Here is a 19,144-nt window from a genome sequence, read left to right as displayed (position 1 = left end):
TGTGCCCCTGTAGCAATGGAGGCCAGGAAATGATCTTTCCCTTCTATCTGGCGTGTGTGAAATATTGTGCCAAGTTTGGGGTTTCCCAGTCCACATAGTAAACTCCATGCCATATGGGTGGAGGCTGGAGCAGTTGGGTCTGCTAATCCTGGAGAAGAGAAGTTTTCAGACGGATCTACTTTCTGTCTACAGCTACCCAGCATGAGAGAAAAAAAGCCAAACTCTTTCCAGATGTCTGCAGGGCTAGGACAGGAGGTGACTGACATTGTTTGAAATACATGAAAATACAAAAATTCTTGATGTAAGACATTGGTTTTTGATCAAACAGGAGGTTGGTCAAACACAGGGCGAGGTTATCCAGTGAATCTGTGGGAACTCTGTCCTTGGAGTTGTTCAGCATTAAACTGGACATTGTTCTGCACAACCTAATTTGAATGTACCTCCTCTGAGTAGAAGGTAGACCCAGAGAGCTCTTGAGGTCCTTTTCAGTCTATGTGGTTGTGAGATGGTCTGATTCACTGAGTCCCTTCTTCCCCATGTCCCCCATGTGCAGTTCCATGAAAGATCCTTCATTTCAGAGAATGAGATTAACAGATGGTAGAAGTAGCTGTAGACTGGGAGTTAGGCTATACATTAAATTCTCACAAGTGGTGTGGAATGCAGGTCTCCTGTGTCTTATATGGTGCTTTAACTACTGGTCTCTTGGATAAAAGAAGTGAACCATCTCTCTCCTTCTGGGACCTGTCTCTTTGCTTCATTTGCTTTTATATGCGGTGCCTCTGCATGAAGTGTTTTGTTCCCAATTGACCCAAACACATTTTTTCTTTTTTTTTTCCTTAATTTCTTCAAGAAGAAACAAAACCTGTTTGATTTAGCTCAGGCTGAGACAGCTTTTTTTTTTTTTTTTTTTTTTTTTTTTTTTTTTTTTTTTTTTTTTAATGCTCTGGTTTGGCAGCTACATGTGAGGGATTCTCACTGTCCTTAAAAAGGAATAGAAAGTTCAGTGGCTTCATTCCCAATTTGTGGGCCAAGACAGTGGCCAGGAAGGATTGTTTTACAGCTTTAGACTCCAGCCCAGGGGCTGAATTTCATTCCAGTTTATCCTCTGCTTCATGTTCACATTACATCCAATCTTTATTTTTTTTTTTTATGGAGACAAAAGCAACCAAAAATTAAAAAGATTGAAGTACAAATCACCATTGGCAGCCTACCTTTCACTTAAATAGAAATCTCCCTCTTTTGATTGCTTTATGTAATAAAAAGAAAACAAATAGAGAGCAAATATCTGAGTGCATTTCAGATCTAGTTGTCATTGTTCACAGATTTTCCAAAAACTAGAAAACTCTAAACTAGAAAATTTCTACTCTAGATTTTTTTCCTATGTAAAATTATAAAAAATATCAGTTCCAACATGTATATATACCAGTATTTAGAGCCATTTATTATTATTATTATTAATAATAATAGCATTATGACCACTACTATTGGATATTTTAAAAAGAAGTACTAGAGGCTGAAGTAAAGCAGGGGAAAAAGTGTGCTACATGGACATTTGCCCAGATGGGAATTGAAGAGCATCTGTTTCTTGTGGCCTCAGCTGCCACAGAAGAAAGTCTAGCAACTCCATACACCATTTCTGGAAGCTCAAGACCATTTGTTTTATGTTTTAAAAGCACTGAGCAGAACTCCTTTTGGGGAAGGTGCCAAATAGATGTGTATGAGAGTACTCTCCCTTCATAAAACTACTGGCCAGGGATGCACCTTCACTCCTTCCAAATTGTCTTTTGGTACACTGGGACCAAAGTTAGCAGTAATGGGGATTTGGAAGGCTTCAAGCCTGGCACTGTAAGGTTCTTATTTGATGCAGCACAGACTGAGGAAGGTACAGGTAGCAGGGGGAGTGGCTGAGATATGAGGACTCCATTATGCCTTGACGCAACTCTGCAGATCAAGATATGAGGTATCTTCATAAAAAACCACCAAGAGATTCTTGATGGGTTCTGAACACAAGTGAATGAGAGATTCTGGTTCTGGAGGGATTTTGAGAAGGCTTCAGTACTGTAAACTGGAGCAAATCTGTTGAAACTTTTTGCAACAGCAATGGAACTGCAATTTCTGTGTGCTGAAGGAACAGAGTTCTCCTTCCATTCCAATGACAGGCAATATCTCCTTGGACAAGTAAACCATTTCTCATCAGTTTTCACAACTGTAGAACTCAAGTAAGAATGCTTATTTTCCTTGAAAGAGTTTTTGAAGCCTGTGCACACAGAACATTTCATAACTGTGGGTGTTGAATTACATAATACTGTCTTTTATGGCTGCTCTGGTAGATTTTGGTATTATATTTAAATAAAATGCATCCTTGATGGGCTTGACATAACTTAAAAATAAGTAACTTTAAAAAAACCCAGGACAAACCAACTAAACAAAATGAAAAAAAAACCCCAAGTCCCAACAAGTTTTCCTTCTATTTATGAATTTTGTGTTTAGAATTTATGTTATTACAATTTATTTCCCCATTTTTTTTTCCCAGGAGAAACACATCTGAACCTTCAAAATTCATGGAGTGTGAGAATGAATTTTCTAGGAATTTTTCTAGTGATGTCGTAAGTTAAGAATAAAAGATTTCTCTTACTCTTTCTTCTAAAAATGCTGTAATTCTGCAGACCTTCCTTGAGAATCTGCTGGGTACTTTCACATTCCTGCCACATACCGGACTTGGTAAGAATACAGGCAAAGTATGGTGTTGTCTCTGTGTCCGTTTGTACCAACAGAAAGAGGACATCAGTAATGTAAGGCTTTAACTAATAGTCAATGTAAGTTTTAATATTAGTTTAAATTTAATTTACAATTGCCAATATTAAACATGTTTTCCTAATTTTTTGTGTTTATGGGCATTAGTTATTTAGCAATTGCATGAAGTCTGAATATTTGTGTAAAATATGTTTAACCTTCAAAAGTACTGAACACTGTGACAAGAATGTAATCCGAGTTTGGAAACATGAAGATTTAGCTGGAGAGCACTTTTGTATGTGCCTAACTCTAAGTATGTAAGCCTGTACTTTATGCTTGGCCAGGCTGGGGTCCTGGTGCTCAGCACCTTGCTAGATCAAGACCTCAGGAAGGACACGTTACCATTAGTCCCTTCCTAATTGAGGATGTCTTGCCCCAGCTGCAGCTCTGCCTGGCCAGACCTGCCCTGTTAAACAGCGTCAAGTTGTGAAGATGCTTGGCTGAAAAACAAAAAGCTCACACCTGCTTTTCTTCATGGCCATAATGTACTTTTCTGCTGCCGTTCTAATACCAGGGCCTCCTGCAGCCTCCCTGTCTGTCTTTGCATTGTCTCACTGTGGGAAGGTGAAAAGGAGGCTAGCAGGAGCTGCAGCCCTGGTGCAGCCCTGGCTGGACTGGGGGAAGCTTGGCTGCCAATCACCCCTCTCTTTAAGCTATGCTACCCTTGTTCAATAGAGGTAATGGGTCCAGTGGGCAAGTAATAGGTCCAGTGGGTCTATTACACATTTTTATTGAAAAGCAAAATAAATAGCCCTGTAAAACTCACACACTGCCCCAGGGCTACAATAATTTATGCACCTTCTTTTTCCTTCTCTTTCTCTTTGCCTTTGCAGAGTTGCTCGAGTGAACCTTTCCAGAATGGCAGGTAAGAGCTTTTGTAAATTCATCACCAGTTGTCTGAATGAGACAGTATTTAAAATACTGCATGTTATGTAGAGAACTGTGTCAGGCCTTTGATTTGATTATACACATGTGTAGTACCAAAGGAGATCACATATTACTCAGCTAAACTTGTTTAATAGAAATGGCGTAAAATCAAAGTATGTGTAGTATCAGGTTTACTGTCCAGAGAGAATGTGTTTTTCCACAAAACTAAGGAAAGAATAATTTACCACTCCAACAAGCTTGGAAAAAGGAGAACATTCTTTCCTAAACAGCTACAATTATGCATTTGGCAGGCAGTAATAAAAGCAATTCTGCTTTCCTTCTTAGCCCATAATAAATCTGTACCTGGGACTGATTAGAGAGCAACTGGAGAGGTGCTGCTTTTCTTTCCAAGGTCTATCAATTATTTTTTCTTTTTTTGTTCTTTCAGAACTTGTTTTAACAGTGGAGTTCAGCCTGTCTCCTAGTCTTTGTGGTTGTGTCCCACTTGTTCTTCATTTGTAGTCGTACAGATTTCTTATAAGTGGAGGAGAGAAGAAATCCCAATGTTAGAAAATCAGGATGATGTTTCAAAGGACATGATAAAGGAAATAATCCTGATGGGAATCCCTTCATGCCTGCATAGATCTATGCTTTCTTGAGTATCATAGAAAGCAGTATTTTGAATTGTGCTTTTTCTGCTCCAAACCCGATCCAGATGGTTTAGCATGATATGAATATGTTGCATCTTTAAACCCTTTAGAGAAAACCTTAGTAAGGTAAGTATACCTTTGCTGTACCAAAGTTAATGACTCACTGCACTTCAGCTCTATCTCTTAAACCTGTTGCTTCATTAACGGCTGCATTAAGCATCCTTGGAAAAATTTACCTTTGCAGTGATGAAAAAAGCCCTAACTACATTAATTAGAGGGTAGCATATGCCCAAGACCAAAAGAAAGACATATTTTCTAAAAATCTTTGTTCACTTTTATCCTTACTGTTAACAATTTGGATAGTCTTGTTATCGAGTGGCTGTTGTGCAGGATGATTTTATCTCAAACAGCTGTTTTCCTTTTCTATTTTACTCATGAGAGCAAAACAAGAGGAAAAAAAATCAATTTAAAATGAATAAATAACCCTTCCTAAATTCAATGGAACCCTTTAGGCAGAGCACTTGAGACAGATGTTGAGGAAAGAGAAAACACAGCCTCTTTATGATTTACTCCTTCCCTTCTCACAGAATTGTCATTAACACCTAGAAATTGGGAGACAGTAGTAATTATTTCAGACTGAAAAACAGTGAATAAAACTTTATTGAAAAGCTCCTGCTAAGATTAGTTCTCAGCTGAAAACTGAGATTGCCATGTGGACAACGCCATGGCATAACATGAATGAGAAAAGAAGCAGTGAAGAAACTAAACTGGTGTCCAGCACATGGGAAATAAAAGGATAATCCTGGGACTGTATCAGGTGAAGTGTTTTGTGTGCTCAAGTGGGCCTCTGCTCATGAAGAGGGGGTTTGGAATAAGCAGCTGATGGTGGAGAGCAGAAGAGGAAGCTATTAAAACAGAGAGTGTGGGAAGTTAATTACTGGAGGTTAAACCATAAGACAAAGTTTAATAAAGAGGAAAGCTGTCTTTATGGTGGTATTTTTCTGAAGTGTTTGTTGTTCATATTCTAGTGAAAGCTACCAAGCTAATAGTCCTGAAGGGTGACATGTCTCTTGGCTACAGAACAGTAAAAAGGTGACGTAGTAGGCTGGCTTCCCTACCAGGCTCAGCCTGAAAAATTCCCTGAGAGATGCAAAAGGGTGTAGGTTACTATCAGCAGTCCTAAATTCTAAGCCTGAATCCTTCTTAATTTTTTTTTTTTTCTAGGCAACCCCCTTGTTTGAGGTGTTTCTCTGCCTATTTAAATTATCAGGAACCTCAGAGGCACCTGCTTTGTCTGTTGGCAAGAAGTATAGGAGACCTTAGTGGAATTCAGCTGAAATAAATTCAACTACCGCTGCTCATTCAGCCCAGGAAGCCTTACTGGAGACAGTGGTGCAAAGTAGACATTTGTATGCTAGGACCTGACTAGTTGCACTCTCAGTACTTCAATGTGTGAGCACAGAATAAACAACCTGATTACCTATTGTGATTCTTTATAGGACGGATTTCCTTCTGAATGGAAGGAACTGTGCACCACTATTTGGGAACCGTAGGCAAGTTAAAGCAATAGGAGTGCTATAGGCAGGCAGAAGGAAGTCCCTGAAGAACAGAGGACTTACAGATGGACTAGGAATATTCAGGTCTAATGTCTGGATTTAATTTCATTTTTATGCTGTTGTTAGAGACAGCCTGGAGTTTCTCTAAAGAATAAGCAAAGATACTGTCCTCTAACACTCCCAGGAGCGTAATCTTAAAAAATGTCTTCACTGTTTTTCCAGTGGCTACAGCCTCCCATCACATTGAGTTACCCTGTATAGTGAGGACATGTGGGGGGGATTCAACCCTCTGGCTCCAAGTGAAATTGGTACTGGTTGTCTCTCACCTTCCACTCTTAAAAACACTTGACAATTTGACATTCTCACTGCTAAATGAAACTGACAGAGGCTCATCAGAAACAGGACATTGTTATCAGCCCTGGCAGAAATCATACCAAGAGCCTTATGCGAAGTGATAACTTGCATTTACTTCCAGCAGGATGAATGCAATTGGGTGTCAAGTGTTCCCAGTGTATGACTAGGGAACAGTGAGGAAGTTACTTAAAGAACTTGTGTTCTTCCTGCTTCCATCTCAGTCATCTTGGAAGTAGATTGCAAATTGTTTAAACCCTAAAATACTGCAGAGTAAATGTCTCATTATTACACTGTAGTTTGATATGACTTGGAAAAAAACCCTAATATGCTTCAATGATTGTTTTCAGATGTTGCTCTTTATCAGACTCAAGATGCTGGGCAAAAGATGAAGACAAATTGAAAGTACCACTCTGCTTGCCAATAATTCCTTCCTTCTTCTTTTTTTTTTTTCTTTCTCTCCTTCCTTTCTTCCTTTTTTTTTTTTTTTTTTTAGTTGTATTAATGAAACTAGTTGAGCAAGGCACACTGTCCCTCATATCTGGGGCAGGCATACAACCCTGCCTTTGACATAGTGATGGAAAGCAATTCAGATCTGAGGGCTATAAAAAGTCAAGATGAAATGAATTCTGTCAAGTCATAGCTGAATTTTTCTTGCAGAAGAATTCTCCTTTCCCTCTACTGCTGCCACCCAGCTCTTTTTAAATAGTCCAGAATTGACTGTTTAATATCTCAGAGTTCCGGGGTCCGGGACTGTTGGGAGTGGAAGGGTTTTATTTATGCTAGCTGATGGTGCTCTCATCAGGTGAGTGGAGGTGTGTTGACAGCACTTGGCTGTGCGACTGAGAAACATTCAAGTCCCTCATTGAACAGGGACCTTGGAGAAAAGTGTACGAAGAAATTAACAGAAGAATTTCAAAAGGGTTAGGTTTCCATCCCTGTCATCTTATTTTGTGATACCCAATAAATAAAGAGATAGATTAAATATTTTCCACTCATTGCCCTGTCACTGTGTAGACCTGCTGACAAAAATAAGCAATGTGACATTTGAATAAAAAAACCCGACCGAAAGTAGGGCCCACTCTACTTAAAAAGAGTCATTATCACACTGCATAAACTGAATTGCTGTGAAAACCTTAACAAGTGAAGGTTTTTCATCTTCCTCTTTCCTAGCAAGAGGTTCTGGTTTTGGTGCGTTTAACCCTTAATTTAAAATCCATTTCTAAAATAGAGGTAGATATCTGAAAGGACATCTCAATAACAGGAAAATAGGAGTGAAAAAGCCCTCTCAAGGAAGAAGTCATCCACTGTTTCTTGTTTGGTTTTTTTCCGAACATGGAAACTGCACCAAAGGCTATGGGTAGGAAAGAAAGGATGAGGTCTCCAGATTTGTCTCTTGCCATAGCTCTAAGTCTCATGAAAATTCACCAAGATAAGGTTCTCTGCTGGACAAATCTTAGTCCCTGGAGCCTCAGAAAAGCAGAATCACTAAGTTCTTCTTCATTTCCTTGGCATTCACTGAGACAAGCTCAAGCAACACACAAATAAACAGGTGAGAGAGTGCCTAAATGTTACCCACATTATCCTTTATTTGTTTTTAAAGTGTGTGGTGCTGTAGGAAACACCTGCATGGGGCTCTGGTCTCTTTCTACCCAGCTGACTTTTTTCAGCCATGCACTGGCTTGGGGTCAGCCCTCGCAAGCAGGTGTTTTCCTTCAGAATAGCTTTCTTGTCTGAATCCAAGTGGATCACAAGGGCCGAACTTCACTGCCGGAGGTCACAGGTCAAACACGGCAGCGCGGGGTCCCTTGGGTACTGTGCTTACCAGGTGTTTAATATTATCAGAGGTTATTTGCTGAAACCGTGATAGAGTGTTCTCAGCGATTCAAAATAAATTTAACGAGAACAGTTTTAAAAGCCCCCACATTAGAGGATGTCTGTTCAATGGACAGAGAGGTTAAAGTTAATTCGATCAGGCATATGTACTTTCTCCAAAAAGGAACATATGCACTCAGCGGCTTGGCCCCATTTGTTGCAATTTTGGGTCTCATTTCCATTTGCAAGAAAGATAACTACTTGCATATGGAAGCAATAAATAAGAGAAGTCATTAACATTTCTCTAATTTAGGGGAAGAAAAAAAAAAGTCTTAACGAAGTAATATCTTTGCCAGGGCAGACAGAAATGTAAATTGGAGATTGGAAGGAAACCTATTAAAGGAATTGCTATGTTACTAGTCTTTTTTAATCTAATGAATTTATGAATTGCCACTTGTTAGGTCATAGACTTCGTTAATTTCCTATGTGTTTAGTTAAGGAGAGAAAGTATGGGGCAGGAGGAAGGAGGGGTGAAAGGAAAATGCTTGTGAACAATGAACCTGAGCAAATATTTTTGTACAATGTGTTAAGGCTATTAGGTTCAAAATTTGTGACTAAAACCAGCTATATTTAGAAAATCTGAGAGATTTCTCTGTGCATCTGCTGGACAGGACAATATAAGTTTCTAAAACTTTTCCTGTGCTTATTTTTTCATACTCGTATGCCCTTGAAAGGTGTAAAAGGTTAAAAGGTCATGATATTTACTGAATAATTTTGTTGAAAAAAAGAAAAATTTTAAGAAAGTGGTGTTACACTATGGTGCCAATTTACTAATCACATGTCTATGGGCAACACTCTCAAAAGTTCTAGCTAATCAGATACCTCTTGGGTTTTCTTTGGTGCAAAGCATGAAAGGAATTTTCATTCTCTTTTTTTCTTTGGATTGCAGAAGGTAAAATAGATACTGAACCTTTGTTCTCAATAACCTTAGTACTCAAAGGTGGGAATTCTTTCCAGCTTTTTTTTGAAAAGTCAATTTTTTTTTTTTTTTTTTGAGGAAATGACAGAGGAGGAAAAACACCAAAAATATTAGGGTAAGCAAAGAAAAATAAAGCCCTGTTATCTTTTTATATAATTATTAAACAATGGTTGCCAAATCAGTGCTTTGTGCAGTGGGATAACATTTTGCAATCCCACCCTCTCAATGCACTGAAAAGGTAATGGACTGGTCCTACTTCCATCAATCATTGCAGGCCTTCCCATGGAGCCCTGTCCTGACACACGTAGAGTGAATGAATGATGCCAATTCAGTGGCTCTTTAAAGTGTATGACTTAGAGATAGCAATGCTAAGAACTGCATCAGCAATTGCTCCCTAAACATGCAGCAGCCTTCCCTCCCAGACAGGCAGTTGAGTGAGCAGCATACTGAGCCCACCGACATCCACGCTGGGTAGCTGCAATTTCCTTCAGTCCTGGAGGCAACCAGGTATTGAAAGCAATTTCTGAGTTGGCTGGATTCTTGGGTCTTAATGAAAAATGTTCAAATAGCAACATGTTGAGGTACCAGGTGGCTACTTTCTCATCTCTGGGGGCTGTGGGGAATTATTTGTAATAGCATCCCTTCTGAATGAGCCAGCAAGTATAGACTGAAAAATAAGTTACACGCATATGTGTGGGTGCACAAGCACAGTCACACTCTTGGAAATTCAAACCAAACCTTGATGAGTTTAGATAAAGGCCCCACTGTACTTTGCTTCAGTGTAAATCTGTGCTTCTGAGTGGTGCTTCTGGCTCCACTTAGACCTCACAAGCCAAAGAAAAAACCCAAAACACCCAAACAAAAAACAATCCAAACTCAAAACAAAGGCAGATTTTGTTGCATTTCTAGAATAAAAGGAAACAGAAACTAATGGAAATTGAACTAAAATGTCTGTTTTCAAGAGGCCCATGTCTGCATTCTTGAGGGTGCAGATAGTTTGGAGAAACTCTGTACAAGTATTTGAACTTTTTGTTAGGTCCTCAAACTGAACCTCTGAACCTTCTGAGATTCACAGGTGGCTTGCCACTTTTCTGCTGCTGTGGAGCTGGACTCAGTCTGCTTTCTCAGGCTCTTGATACTGAAAATATTTACTAGGTTTGCAGAATCCAGAGAAATTATGAGATTGTCCTTTGGGTTTATTTCACCACTACAAGGGAAAAATTTATGCTAATGAATTAGTCATCAGGAAATTAAATAGGAATTGTTCAAATAAAAGTCTAGGCCTGAGAAGATCTAACCTTCCAGTCAGGTCCTGTTACAGACCTCCTATGGAATTTAAACAAGACACTCTGAATGTCATTGATGTGTTTGCTAAAGGGGAATATCTGTGTTACAACAATGAACTTGTTATTTGTCAGATAGTATGTAAATGAGCACATCAGAAAGCCTACAAATCTACTAAAGAATTCCAGAAGGATGAGTAGAATATTTTGGTTTTAGTTGGCTAGTCCCAGGTAAAATCCAAGAAGGAAATTATTTGGAAGCCTAATGGACTTAAGTTACTACTTTGCTTGGTGCTCAGTAATATTTAAAACAGCTTGGGTTTTAAACCACATGAAAAACATGCCACCCTGCTGTTTCCACCGGTGTGAGCCAACAGCTCAAGAAACTACATCTAACTCATGTGCCAGTAATACATTAATTATTTATGTTTTCAATTATATGTTGTACTAGCTTCCATGTGTGAAACTGAAAAACATAAGCATACACCCTCAAAGAATTATCCATGTTTTTCTTAAAGCAGGCACTGTGTCTTTGAAAGAGACACCTTTCCCCTTGACCTAAGTGGAATAATTCCCAGTGAAATTTGTGTGAGTCAGAGTGCGAGTCCTTTTCCTCTTCTCAAAATGAGCAGGCTACAGTAAAACTTTCTGAAGCTGTATAAAGTTAGAGGCTTGGCTGGTGCTGTAGTGACTGTGGAACAGTTTGGGACTAATGACTATTAACACCAGCACTGGAGGCAGTATGATGGCCTGGAAATAAATTAAATATGTCTGTGTTTAAATGAGAAAGGAGGTTAATCTGAGGTAGAGGGGCTTTTAAGAGAAATGTCCTGGGCTTTGATAACACTGAAACTTTTCCATGACTAAACTCTGGAAATTTCACAAGCGACTCATTCATCTGACTTAGAAGACACCCTTAAAATTATCTGGATCTGAAGCCTTAGCTTCAGTGTCTTACATGATCTTACATAAGATAATTTCTAAGAAAGCTGGGCCAAAGGCACAGTGGAAAAGACTTTGTGGTCTTGTATATCATGGCCTAAAAATATTTGTCGAGACTTACGACAGACATCAGAAAATTCTGGGGATTTCTTCTAATTTGGACTCCAGGATGAGTGACCCTTCAATGCTGTTATTGTAAAGGTCAGATCTACCTCCTATAAATAAAGAGCATTTTGATGGGTTAGTTAGGTTTCAAGCATTGAACTCAGGAAAACCTCTCATTCATCACCTATCATTCTACTTTGAAAGTAATATATATTCCATATACTTAGTATAAGAAAACATCTATTACACTTATGCTGAAGTACATGACTTTATGAAGATACCTTCAAAATATTCTAAAATTACTTCCTTTTTCTGTTTCATTTTAGAGTGTTTCATGGCACAGTTTAGATCCTAAAGTATTATCACAATCCTAATGCCATGCTACATGTCTGAAGTAACAGGAAAATTGATGACTTTTGTAGTATTTTGTGTGTGTTCTAACCAGTCATGTCTTTCCCATTAGTTGTCTCTCTACTACCTAACAAAGGATATGAACTATATATATTCTTTCTTTTCCATATCAATTACCACTAATCTAATATTTAATTTCAGTGCTGTGATGTATTAACATTGAAAAATAATCTCAGTATAAGAAGGAAAAAAAATCCCAATCTCCCTGGAGATTGATAGTGCAAAAAGATAGGAAAAAGAAGAAAACTCTTTTCTCGTTTTCTGGAATACAAATGCATTAACGTTTTTTGGAGTTTTTTTACAATTATTTGTATCTGTACATTTTACAGAGCTCTAGGCACTTGCTGTATGTTTGATTTCTTACTCAAGCATAGTTTCAGAAACAGAAGCATTGTACAGTTGCAGTATTCTAAGCACCAGTTAAAATAATTTTAAAACCTGTTCAAATAATTTGCAAAGACCTACTCACAGATATGAATCACAGTGTTTTGACATTTACTAAAGAGAGGAGCATGGAAAGAGGTAGAGATGGGGATTATCTATTACATATCTGTGACTGGAACTTCAAATATTATGTAGCTCCCATGAATGAAATTGGTCCTGTCTTCTTTTGTGTCATCATCTTGAAATAACTGTTTCAAAACTGAGATTGAAAACAGCATCTAAATTGTACCTACTAATTATTTGAGGGGAACTGAGTAGTTGTAGTTTAATGTAAGGTCTTTCATTGCTGGTCCAAATCCAGTGGTCCAAAAAATAACCTTTACACTTATTGCTGCCTACAACTCCATCTGTTATGCCATTTGTTTTTTAACAGTGGTCTCCATTGGTTCAGTTGGCTAAATATAAGTTCTCAGTGCTATTTGTGATATTCTAGTGTATGCAAAAAAATCCTCATGGCTGGTAGAAATGTTGCAGGAACTTTGGGACACATATGACCCCTAGAGTTACAGATGGAGGCCAGGAGAGGTAAGCTAAGGTATCTCAGGGATAGTAGAAAGAAAACTGTTTTAGACAAATACAGTTTAAAACCTGTATCATCAAACCCACTTGGAAAATGCAAAGGTCTTCCCAAAGCCCTTTGTCTTATCTGCATTTTCTAAGCAGACATTTTGAGTACTATGGGGTGTCTCATACAGTGGCCAGCGGGAAGTGTCCAGAGGAGATTTGTGCTCCCAGTTCCCAAATGCAGGGAACACAAATCTTGTCCTCTGGAATTACTGAAAGGATTAACAGGGTGAAATTTATTAAAAGAAAAATAAAATTCACCTTCTAGCACTCAGCCTGAAGTGGACTCCTGTTTTTCACCAGTTGAAAATCCCTCTAAATTTCTTTGCATCTAATCTTCGATGCCTTGTATTAACCAAAACATCTGCATAAGGCTGGCAGAGGTGGTTCAGGATCCACACACCGCTGGGGACCCATCCATTACAGCTCCATTACTGGAATGGCAACCGGTGTCTGTATCAGGAGAGATGCTCTGCATGGGTTGACAACAACCATGTCAAAGACTGAGCAATGTCTTGAGGACAATTGATTGTATTGACTACAATGTGAGCACAGATACCAATCTAGGAATGCCTGCATTTAAATACCTGTTGTTTCAGATGGACTCCTGCCCTCAGCTGGCCAGGGGGTTGTTCCAGCACAAGGATTTGCTGGTCTTCAGACTGCTACCAAAATCTTCCCTTAAGTTTCAATCCACAAAATACTGGTCCTCTGGTTATCACAAAGATATTTTTGTTACGGGCTTAGCTTTAGTTGTCTGACATTGCTAGGATGTCAGACATCAATTTTCAGGAATAAACCTGTAAAACCTTTTGACTTTTCATTGTAGGCCAAGCCTGTTTCTGATATCACATGAACAAGATGCCAGAACAAGAAAATCTTGCATCAGCTGAGGTGGTTCAGAGATTTGGGATTTGCGTTGAAAAATCATTGTCCAACTTCAGTAACTGAGGAGGTGTTTCTAATAGTCTGAGGTAATTTTTACTAAATTGCCCCCAACGCAGTCAAAAGCGCAACTTGATTGTTTATATTTTTATGCATATAGCTGCCAGTGCTATTTTGTGTTTCAATGGTAAATAACAATTTTATTAGCCTTCTCTGTGACTTCTAGTCATTTATTAGTGACATTACTCCATACAAATTGTTGCATAGTATTTATATGTTTCGATGGACCCATTTGCTGTCAATTGATTTTACATTCAGACCATCTGTAATGACTCATTTGTTAGGTCCAGAGTCTCATTATTTGCATGAACTACTTGTATTGATATCGTTAGCCTTGAACAACCTCAGTAGTCCTGTTCATGGTCATGAGCTTTTAAGTTATAAGCTCAGTTCTTATCAGTGTTCATCTGTCAAGTTTTCAGTCAGTTTTAATTAGTCTCAGGTAAAAAAAAGAGCAACATAGCAACAACCCCCCCTCTCCCCTAAAAAAGGCCGGACAACAATTGTGACACATTCTTACTGGCCATGATTCCTTCATTGTCACACACTCAGACAATCATTTCCATGTCAACACTCCATGAGCATTTTATAATGTCTGAAATGCTTCTAAATATGAATTACATATCTGAAAATTATTAATGACATTCCTGGCATTCCATTAATGTTATTTATTATTTATCATGTGTGAGACGGAACTGCCTAGAGGCCTTTGCAAAGGATCAAGGGCCTGTTGAGCTAATCTCTTGCTAGGCATATCAATCCAGATGGATGAGCAAATGCAGGAGCACATGGCAAACAGCAAAACCTGTTTGTCAGTTCAGCATTCCAGCCTGCAAAATACAGCCGTAGCACAGAGGCAGTGGCACGGTTCATACTAACTGGCACCATCAGCTGTCACATCTGAAAGGACACAGACTGAACAAAATCAGGCTGGATTTAGACTTATTTACTATGAATTGCCTCATCTGTTCTTTGGCCTGAATGGTCATGTTTTCTTAAGAGGGCTTTGAAGGTAGGAGGAAGTGTATGGTTCATTTTTGAACTTGTGATATAGAATCAGAGTGTGGCTGAGTAGAATAATCAGATTGGGAAATGCAAAATTCATCATTTGTACCATATTATTACACATTATCTTATAGACCTCTTCTATAGATCTGGCAAATGAGGAAACCAATACTAACATCTTGCACTAATTTTGTGAATCACAGAATCTCAGAATTAGTCAGGTTGGCTAGTACCACAGTGGGTGACCTGGTCCAGCCTTCATGTTTAATCTGGGTCACCCTGGAGCACATTGTTCAGGATTGCATCCAGACAGTTCTTGACTATCCCCCATGTGGACTCTCTTTGACATGGGTGGCATTAAAACACTTTTCAGGTCTCTGCCACCAGAAATTCCTTCCACCTGCCATCAATAATGTATTTGTTGATATTTCTAATTTCAAACTCTCTACCTTCTTCACACTGCACTATCAGGAGGAAAATGACCTAGTATTTAGGACCCACCCAGTGACCAGGAAGAGTTGGTGTCAATTATTTGTTCTTTTTCAGGTCTCTGCCATCATCTGGGGTCCCTTCTTTGGGATTTCTCCGTCTTTTTTTTCCCAGCATATTTTAAGAAGGATGATGCCTTCATTTGGGACCATAAGTATTCATGAAGTTATTATTGATAGGTGGCCTCTGCTTTTCATCTCCTGATCTCCCACACCACTTTTAGCAACCTTTGTTTAATGATGTCAGGATAATGAAGGGTTAGGAGGCTGGTGATGTCAGATACCACGAGTTGAACGGTGGCAGCAGGGCTGCTGTGTGAGGCTTTTCCCAAAAGCCACAGTTTTTTATTAACCATCAAAGTTTCTCCCTTTACACTGCTCATGCTCAAAGGCCTCTGAAAACAGCCCAGAAAACACAACTCAAATCAGGAAATTTCCAAATGGCAACAAGGCCCAATAGCCAAATAAAATAAATGAGCTGGCCTAGGAAATCCTTGTAACTTGCCACCCAACAACAATAAACCAGCCCTACAACACACAAACTAGAAAGGAAACAAAGAAGTCTTTTAATTATTTACAGTAGTCTTATTGGTAAAGGTAAACATTGGTCAAGGACTGATAAAGTTAGCCTCAGTAAAGTGGGCTTATGCAGCCATATACAGCCTGTACATTTAACACAGCAGCTTTTTTGACTGGTTCCAGCCTAGCATAAATAAAACCTATCTAACAGAAGAGCTGTTAACCTGGGAGATAGTTTTCCACTTACTAGTTTCACTACAGTTATTTTATTATTAGATATATTCATTAGGAGTTTTTGCCTTAAAGTGGGTAATCAGGGAGACTACTTTAGAGACAGCAAATGGTGTACTGGCAGAAGAAAGCCTCCTGTGGTGGGGACAAGATTCTCCCACTGCATCCAATGTTTTCTCCTAAGTCCTTGATCTTCCAATGTTTTCTCCTAAGTCCTCAATCTCTCCTCTGAGGCAACTTCTTGTACCTCCCGGGCACCTCCTAGGTGACTGTCTCCTCCCGGAAAACCCTTGGGTAGCATGACTCATCCCAGGAACAAGGAACATGGCATGTCTCTGACATGCTCTTTGAAGGGCCAGGCAGGGCACTTGGACCTGGTGGAGCTGGGCATGAGGGAGACAAGAAGCTCTACTTGTGGGGCCCACAACCCACATATAGTAAACAAGCAACTGAAGAAAATAGGAATTTCCAATACATGGACTAATTTGTATAAAAACCAGCAAAACCAAACCCACAATTCCACAAATTCTGAAATGAATATGATATCCTCTTTATCGGAAATAGCATTTTATTTTGACCACACTAATCTTTTTCAAGAGTCTTTTAATAGATTGTTCCTTCTTTTGAATCAAATCTTCAGCCTTAGCTTTATGGCTCTTTTTGGACTTCCTGTTCTTTAATCTTCTGCTAGTCCAATTCTCCTTCTGGTTTCATCCTCTGTGTTCCCTAAATAGCTGCAGGCCTCTTCCAGTGACTCTGGGTGCCATGTATAAACAAGCTGGTGTTCAGTTCACCTATCCTTCCTTCACAGAACGTGACTTCCTGCAGACCTAGTCCTGGCCTCCTGTCCCCTAGTTTCATGGCTGATAATACAACAGTGGGACAGCAGCAGTACACCTTTCCTCCCTTCTTCCCCTGCCAAACAGTTAAAAAGTTGTGCAACAACAAGGAAGGGCTGCTTCACTTTGCTGCTTGTGGCTTTTGTAGGTAGCATCTGTCCTGTTAGAGAGACAAAGTTATCACAGGAGACAGGGCATTATGCATTGCAAATCAGGAACTTGGTATTACGTAATAAACTAAAAAGTATGCAAGTAGGGTTTGAGTGAGATACAATTTCTGGGCTACCAAGCAGATAGGCAGCCAGGAAAGTAATTACAAATACAGATAGAAAGAAAAAAAAAAACAAGACACCCTAGGGAAATGTCTTACAATATTTTCTGGTAATCAGTCAGTAGTTTACTGTCCTTAACATGGGTCAAAAAAAATCCTACAGGTTGAATTCCATTGGGCTTTATGTTATTTTTTAATAAAAAGTAATTTAGACAAAGCCCCACAGGAAAAAAAAATCAACAATGTAGTTATCTTTCAGTATATTCAGATGATAATTGTTATTTGGAGCATAGGATATGCCAGATGGTATCACTTCAGCAGTTTATCTACTTTCCAGTGACAGGCTATATATGATACTGATCACAGAGAGGTTTTCTAAGACCCAGCAGAGAGTTTATCATAAACACTTTTAGCTCTTTTAATAGCCTTTCTCTTAACTAAAGTGTCATTTTCATTGAGTTTATTTATTACTGCTGATGCTTTGGCAAGAGAGAGTGGAGTGATATTCTAAAAAGTGTTCACATAATAATTTCAAGTAAATCTATGCAGAAATCATTGACTGTGTCACCAGGAAATCTAAAGTGAAAATACACTTTTAATCAAAGTAATCTTTTCCTTGTCCATGTTTTGACAGATTTAACAAACTCCAGAAAAGACCCAAGATTATTTCAAGGACAAAATCATCAAATCTATTTCACTTTGCTAAAAACCCCACCATTTTCATTTCAATGCAATTTATTTGTTTTCTTTTGAAATATTGCTTTGTTTGGTTAATTTCCCCAAGGTAACTTAGCAGTGGAAAGGACTTTTTCATCCCAGTAAACCTATTTTGTTCAGGGATTTTTTAGTCTGGTAGCAAAAGCTGATTATGTGGAAAGGAACTTTAATAAACAAACAAGCATTCATTCTTCCACAACTGTTATTATCTGATGTGGCCAATGATTGCTATTAATTTGTTTGATTTACTTTCAATTGGGACAGAAAAGTCCTGATAATCTGAAAAAAAATAATTGAATCTGGCAGCCTCTCATGACCTTTGGCTCTTAAGGTAGGTCTCCATCAGTGCTTTGACTCTGCATGTTGGTTTGCCTCCTGTTCCAGATAGACGTTGGGAATTTAGATCCCTATTTTACAGAGACATCCTCTTTGGAGGATAAGAATAATGTTTAAATCAAAGATATTCTCTCTACTTAAAATTTCTTACTGGCTGCATTAGTTGCCCCATCTCACTCCTGGTTCCTGTGAATCCCATTCAGAGGCTTTGACTCACACCAAGACTGTCTGAGTAGCAGGAGAACAACCTGATGTTATGAATTCTGCTCTCAGAGAGGGAGCCTGATAGAGCACACCCATTTCTCTAGGCTGTGTTGTACGTGTGTGTGGCTCCGCTATGCTTAGTGCCTCAATGAGATTGGGAAAGCCCATTCTTTCTTCTGGAGAGAAAAGACTACTACGTCTCCCTATCTATTTCTGTCTCCATCTCCTCGTCTTTTGTATGCACCACTTGGAAAATCCTGCAACCAAAAAAAGGTTAGGCACTATTAAAATGGTATATAACTTAGCCTGTGGATAGATTTTCTCTCCCCTACCTACTTTATAGCAATTCCTGAGGCATGTGACAACAGACACTCTTCTTTTCTAGTGATTTATGGACAGCATTAGACCACTAGCATATTTTTAGTTCCTCTCTTCACTCTGTGCTCATGCCAACTTGTAAATATTTATTTCTCTTTCATGTTTTTGCCCAATGGGAGTTAGAAAAAGCTGGAGATTTAAGTCTTAGCACCAAAATGATGTGAACAGTTTTCTCTGACCTAAGTCCTTAAACTTGTACTGTATGTTAGAAGGAAAGGGGAAGGGGAAGGGGAAGGGGAAGGGGAAGGGGAAGGGGAAGGGGAAGGGGAAGGGGAAGGGGAAGGGAAGAGAAGAGAAGAGAAGAGAAGAGAAGAGAAGAGAAGAGAAGAGAAGAGAAGAGAAGAGAAGAGAAGAGAAGAGAAGAGAAGAGAAGAGAAGAGAAGAGAAGAGAAGAGAAGAGAAGAGAAGGAGAAAAGAGCAAAAGAAAGAGAAAAGGGCAAAAGAAAAGAAA

The 19,144-nt window shown here is 39.0% G+C and overlaps 1 long non-coding RNA gene across 2 annotated transcripts; it reads left to right on the top strand.

Moving 5' to 3' along the window:
• Positions 1-3,266: 3,266 nt before the first annotated feature.
• LOC136305751 (uncharacterized) lies at positions 3,267-16,749 on the top strand. Of its 2 annotated transcripts, none has more exons than XR_010725409.1 (5): positions 3,267-3,470; positions 3,627-3,658; positions 4,109-4,436; positions 13,590-13,734; positions 15,257-16,749. It is a non-coding gene; the product is annotated as an uncharacterized lncRNA (long non-coding RNA). The 2 variants fall into 2 exon arrangements; XR_010725408.1 differs by lacking the exons at positions 13,590-13,734; positions 15,257-16,749 and adding exons at positions 6,568-7,769; positions 9,090-9,113.
• Positions 16,750-19,144: the final 2,395 nt, after the last annotated feature.

The sequence above is a fragment of the Chamaea fasciata genome, unplaced genomic scaffold (assembly GCF_029207755.1).
Source record: "Chamaea fasciata isolate MVZ Bird 193981 ecotype frontalis unplaced genomic scaffold, bChaFas1.0.hap1 SCAF_622, whole genome shotgun sequence".
NCBI classification, from domain to species: domain Eukaryota; kingdom Metazoa; phylum Chordata; class Aves; order Passeriformes; family Sylviidae; genus Chamaea; species Chamaea fasciata.
The sequence above is the reverse complement of the archived record's forward strand: the minus strand, read 5'-3'. Positions and strand labels throughout refer to the sequence as shown.